This window comes from Mauremys reevesii, unplaced genomic scaffold (assembly GCF_016161935.1).
Source record: "Mauremys reevesii isolate NIE-2019 unplaced genomic scaffold, ASM1616193v1 Contig176, whole genome shotgun sequence".
In the NCBI taxonomy this organism is placed as follows: Eukaryota; Metazoa; Chordata; order Testudines; family Geoemydidae; genus Mauremys; species Mauremys reevesii.
Genome location: NW_024100800.1, coordinates 13,577 through 19,454, shown reverse-complemented (window position 1 = coordinate 19,454; position 5,878 = coordinate 13,577). Strand labels below are relative to the sequence as shown.

The 5,878-nt window shown below is 52.0% G+C and overlaps 1 long non-coding RNA gene across 1 annotated transcript; it reads right to left on the bottom strand.

Annotated features, from left to right (window-relative positions):
- Window positions 1–2,737: 2,737 nt before the first annotated feature.
- On the bottom strand, window positions 2,738–5,429 carry LOC120393274. The gene is made up of 3 exons (XR_005591990.1): window positions 5,287–5,429; window positions 3,477–3,608; window positions 2,738–2,777 (listed from the first exon to the last, which is right to left on the bottom strand). It is a non-coding gene; the product is annotated as an uncharacterized LOC120393274 (long non-coding RNA).
- Window positions 5,430–5,878: the final 449 nt, after the last annotated feature.

Here is a 5,878-nt window from a genome sequence, read left to right as displayed (position 1 = left end):
TTCAAAAGTGACTCTATTAAGTAATATGGGTTCCCCTAATCTTGTAGTGTTTCCTGTTTTGGTGATTGTTTTCTATACCGTATCCAGCAGCTTATTCCCAGTCCATGTTCTCGTATTGTTATTCCCTAGTATTCTGCACTCTGTTTATGTGTATTAAGGGGCTCTGGACAAATACTGATGACTCTTCACATTTCTTTTTCAGGTGCTGGCCATGTATCTCACAAACAAGGTCGTCTGTAAATAACCCAGCTCCAGATTTTGTATATACTGTGTACATATTTCCTACTAAACTGTTTGAATCAGAGGCCTGATTTTGTCTTTCAGAGAAATTGGGGCTTCCTCAATGTCCACTGTAACCACGATGCGGGGGCTTCCTCCCTTACCCTTTCTCCATGGAGCTGGACGAAGACCTCCAGCTCAGCACCTCTCTAGGGTCTCTTACCACTCTTCCGCAGTCCCCACAAAGCTAAATCTAATCCCTGTAGTTAGTGACCTGGGGTCTGGTTCTTAATTATATTCTCATCTTTGTTTCTCTGGGCATTCAGTGTTGCTGATGAATTCTGGGTAGTAAGTGGGATGGACTGTGTTCTGGCGAGTTATCCTCCCTCCTGTCTAGCCTGTTTCTGGGTCAGAAGGCTATCTGTGAACAGCGTCTGTTTACTTACAGCCTTAGGCTCGGTGCCTGAGATAGTGTGTGAGGAAGGCATCTCTGCTTTTCTAAGCCAAGTCCCTGTTTGTGTACTGCAAGACTTTAGCGGAGAGGAACCATTGGATTCCCTAGCTTCCCCCACTGCACTACAAGGGAACGACTGTCATTGGGTATCTCTGACAGGGTATGTCCTGCTGTGCTCACTGGTCTTGTGGTGTCTCCATATTGGGGACCAGCTCATTTTGTTAATAATTCACATTGGACTAGAGCTGGGTGAAGGCTGATGGGGCAGTTCACTGAGGGGCTCACCAGTTCAACTCCACAATGCAGAGAGGCCTAGAAATGTAGGGCTGGAAGGGTCCTAGAACTATCATCCCATCCAGCACTATACTTAGACCGTCCCTGACAGCTCTTTGTCCAATGGATTCTTTAAAGCCTCCAAGGATGAGATTCCTCAACCTCCCTTTGAAGCCTATTCCAGAACTTAACTATCTTTATAGTGAGAAAGTTTTTCCTAATATCTAACCTGAATCTCCCTTGCTGCAGATTAAGCTGATTCCTACTTCTCCTACGTCTAGTGCACATGGAGAACAGTTGATTGGGGTCCTCTTTATAACAGTCCTTAACATATTTGAACATGGTTTGAACATATTTGAGGGTTGGCTAAGATAAAGAGGCACCTGGAGGAGGGAAAGCAGGTTACAGGGGTATGTGTGCAGCTTTCTTGGGGTGCCCAGGCTCTGAGTCACTTTGTTACCCATCCGGCGAGAGGAAGATATTCTCAGGGAGCTGATATCTAGTCAAGCATAACACCACCGGTCTGTTAGCCAGCCTACCAATCTCCACAGGGCTCTGCCAGCCCTTGCTCCACCTTGCACGGTAACAGTAGTGGCACTGCAGCCCCCAAGCCCCTCTGAAAGTGTCCCCCAGTAGCATCAGGTTACTGTCACAGGACACTCACAGAAATTACCAGGGAACAGAATCTAAACAGCTTGATTGGTACAGCTCAGGATCAGATCTTTATAACCTCGCAGCACTGAGACATATGTATAGTGGAATAATCCTAAATTCATTATCAAAGATTAAGATTTAAGAGGTACTGAGTCAAGATCATGGAAACAGAACTGGTTACATATAAAATGAAAATCATAACATACTTCTTAGAGCCTAAAATCAATTATTACAGCAGTTTTTCACCTAAAGCAATCTCCCAGCAGCATTAACCAACATGCCTGGGAACCAACTTTCCTGAGGAAGGAAAAGGGCTTTTTGCAGGCTGTGCCCAGAAGTGCCCGTTACTGTGGGGGTAGCTCATTTATCAGGGTTACTCTTCTGGGGGAGGGGGTTCTGTAATTCTGTTAACATGCTGTGAAAGTCTCATATTGGAGCTCTACTCCTTCCTTCTGCAAGTCCCTCCCAAGGAGCTCTCCTGCAGGACCTAGGTTCCCCAGGGCTGGGTTCCTCCAGCCCTAGAACTAGATGAACATGTGCACACACACACTAGCAGAGCAAGTCTGAGAGGACCAGGTCAATCAGCACTCTCCAGCTGATCCCCTCATGTGTTCCTGTACTCGATGAGCTGGGTTAAGGAGCACTTTCAAGCTGGTACCCTTATGTGCTCCTGGTCTCAAGAGGCTGGGTTGAGCAGCACTTTCAGCTGCTCCCCTCCCATGTTCCCCAAGTTGAACACATCCCTATCACACATTCACATTACAATTGTACTGGTAGTAACCCACTTGATGAGCAAACCCCACAGTATTTTGGGGCACTACAGGGATCTTTAGCTTAGGTACAAGAAGCGTTGCTGCAGAGTAAATGGGGGAAGCTAAAACACAAAAGAGTAAAATTCAGAGAGAGAGAGAGAGAGAAGCAACCAGCTGAACCATAAAAGCTATTTATTGAATCATAGTGATAACCACACAAGGAGGGCTAAACATATATAACAGTTACATTTTAAAGGTTAATACCTGAGGTAGGAAAGAAAACAGAGAGCGAGATGGATCTCACCCACTCCATGAGGCTTGAACTGGTCAGGGTTCCCAGGTCATGGTGGTAGCTCAGGGTCCTGAGTGCTGGAGACAGGCAGAGCCCCGAGCACGATCAGTCAGGAGATGGAATCCTAGTGGAACTGATGCAGAGTTTGGGTCAGAACCCTTACTTGGGCATAGGTAGGGGGGTTTGTAGAGAAAATACAATGGTTCAAGGAAGAACATTAGATTTGTTTATGGGTAAACTGATGGCTCAAGGGTTTTCTTCTTTGCCTTTGTTCCTGTCTTTCCTGGACAGCACCTACCCTTCAATCCCTGGACTCCAGCCATGCCTATTCCACCAGGTTTCTGTTATCCCTGCAGTGTCTGGTTTCACTTCCTGCAGCAGTAGCTCTAGTTCCTCCATTTTGTTACCCAGCCTCCTTGTCTTGGTGTACAGGCATATTAATTTCTGCTGCTTGGCTTCACCCACATTCCTCGCCCAATTGGGTACAGTCATTCTGCTTCAAGCATCACCTTCCTGAATGGAGGGAGGGGAGAATCCCTCCACTCCCCAAGCCAGACATGGGCACGCTGGTGGCTGTGGCTCTGAGACAACTGGAGACACCCCAGTGGACAGACAGGCTGGGCTGGAGGGAGGTGAGGGTCTTGAGGATGAGCTCTCCCCAGCTAGGGTTGAGATCCAGAGGGACCCCATCCATGGGGGGCGGGGGGCTGGCGCAACATCCCAGACCAGTTCTCAGCTCCCTGCCCCCTCGGGCAAGACCTCTGCCTGTGCAGCCTCAGACTCTGCTCAGCCCCCCAGATGTCCCCTCCATGTCCCCTGCAGCAGGACTCACCTTGGAACAGGGTCGTGTTCCCATTGGAGGGGATGTAGCCAGCCCGGCACTCACACCAGTAGCTCCCATTGGTGTTGATACACAGGATCTTGGGGCTGCAGATATCTGGGGTCTGGCGGCACTCGTCGATGTCTGGGGAGGGATAATGGGGTGGGAGGGGGTCACACACAGCAGGGCAGGGGGCTCACTGGGGGTGAATAACAATGGAGACACCCCCCACCCATTGCAGGCGGCGTGGTCTGCCGGTCAATCTGTCTGCTCCATCTAACCCCCCACTCCATTCTATTCTCCTTTCTTCCCTGCTATGTGCAGTGCCCCAATCCCTTCAGCACAACCTCTCCCACCCCATCCCAGACTGGGGACCAAATCTTATCCAGACCAGGCCCCTGCGATCCCCTCTCTGCACCAGCCCTGAGAGAGCGGGGTTAAGGCAGGGGGGCCATATGAGCCAGTTAAGCTACAAAGAGGAAGTGACCTAGGCTGCGTGCAGGGTGCTGGCTAGAAGGAAGCTCACCTGGGAGGGGGCAGGTGGGGCTTCTCTACAGCCCGAGGGCAGGACCCAGTGGTGGGGGCCTGAGGCGAGGGTGCTAGGAAGCCCCGAGGTGGGGCTAGGACCCCGGAGGAAGGGTTTTGCTAGCAGGCATAGGAGAGAGGGGTCTGGCTTTGAAAGGCTCCCCCAGAATGGGGATCACAGCGTGACCTGGCTGGACGGCCGAGACACGGGGCAGCCGCGACTCCGGGCGCTGCAATGGTGGAAGAGAAGAAAGGGGGCGCTGAACTGGAGCTAGTCACCAGAAGGGGGCGCCATGCTCAGCGTTACAGACCCCAGCCCGATGGGTCCCCTCCCCATTCGGGATACACCCAGCCCCTCCCCTCCCATGGAGCACTAGGAGAAGGGTGGGTGGGCTCTGCCCAGGGGAGTGCAGGGGAATTGGGTGCTGTCCCTTTAAACTAGTTTGTTTGCTCTCTGGTGGCACTCAGGGGGGGTCTATGGCAGAAGCCCTCAGACCCCCGCCATGCGGCCAGTGCACCCACCTGTACTGACCTGCGCAACGGGAGTCCCAGGACCCAGGTGACTGGTGTCCTGAGTATTAAACAGTCAAAGGTCAGATTCACAGCTACACGGAGACCCTGCTGGGCCACTCTGGCAGCGTAATGGTCTCTGACAATCCCCCATCCTGTGCAGGGGCCTCCCCAGCCAGCCTGGAGCCGGTGTAAGGGCCCTTCACCCACCCTGCCGCCAGCCTGTTGTAGGGGGTGGTTCGGGGCATGGCCGTAGTACCCTGCGCTGGGGCTATTCTCAGCACCCTGGGGCCAATCAGGGCAGATTGGGGGCCTGGCTAGAGCGTCAGGCACTGGGGCTATTCTCTGCTCCCCAGGACCCAGGCGGAGGATCGGGGGCATGGCTGGGGCACACTGTGCTGTGCCTATTCTCTGCTCCCCAGAGCCCATGGGGGCAGAGCGCACTGTGCTGTGTCTATGGACCATATATGAGGCTCCTTCCCAGGCTCCGGGGGGCCCTAGCAGCCCGGATGCCGTGTGCTGGGGACAGCGAGGGCCCCACCCATCTCCCTGGTGCTTCTCTGCAAACCTAGGGGTTTATTCCCAATCCAAACACCGAGCCAGGGGAGATCCTGGCCCCCACGCGCTGGGGCAGCAATTGAGGGTCACGGCTGATCACAGCCCTGGTGAGCGGATCGGGTGCCTTTGCTGCAGCCGGCAGCAGCCTCTGGTGCAGCACCAGGCCTGGAATGAGCCCAGGGGTGTGGGGGATTGAGCAGGGAGTAGTGGCAGCAAGGGGAGAGCTCACCCTGGCAGCTGTTCTCACTCACTGAGACCTGGCTTTCCCAGTCCTGGACTCACATCCATCAATGCAGCTGCAGGAGTAATTCCCAGTCACACTGGTGCAGGTGGTTTTGGGTCTGCAGTTTACTCCACTGAGCCCCAGACACTCGTTAATATCTGCTTCCCAGTCTTTATTCAGGCCATATACATTGGCCCAACTGGACAGTCTCTATGCAAAAGACTAAATGGACACAAATCTGACATCAGGAATTATAACATTCAAAAACCAATAGGAGAACACTTCAATCTCCCTGGTCACTCAATAACAGCCCTAAAAGTGGCAATTCTTCAACAACAACAAAAAACTTCAAATACAGACTCCAACGTGAAACTGCAAAACTAGAATTAATTTGCAAACTGGACACCATCAAATTAGGCCTGAATAAAGACTGGGAGTGGTTGGGTCATTACAAAACCTAATTTCCCTCATACTAATTTGCCCCTACTGTTACTCACACCTTCTTGTCAACTGTTTGAAATGGGCCACTCTTATTACCACTACAAAAGTGATTTTTCCTCCCTTGGTGTCCTATTGTTAATTGAATTGACTGGCCTCC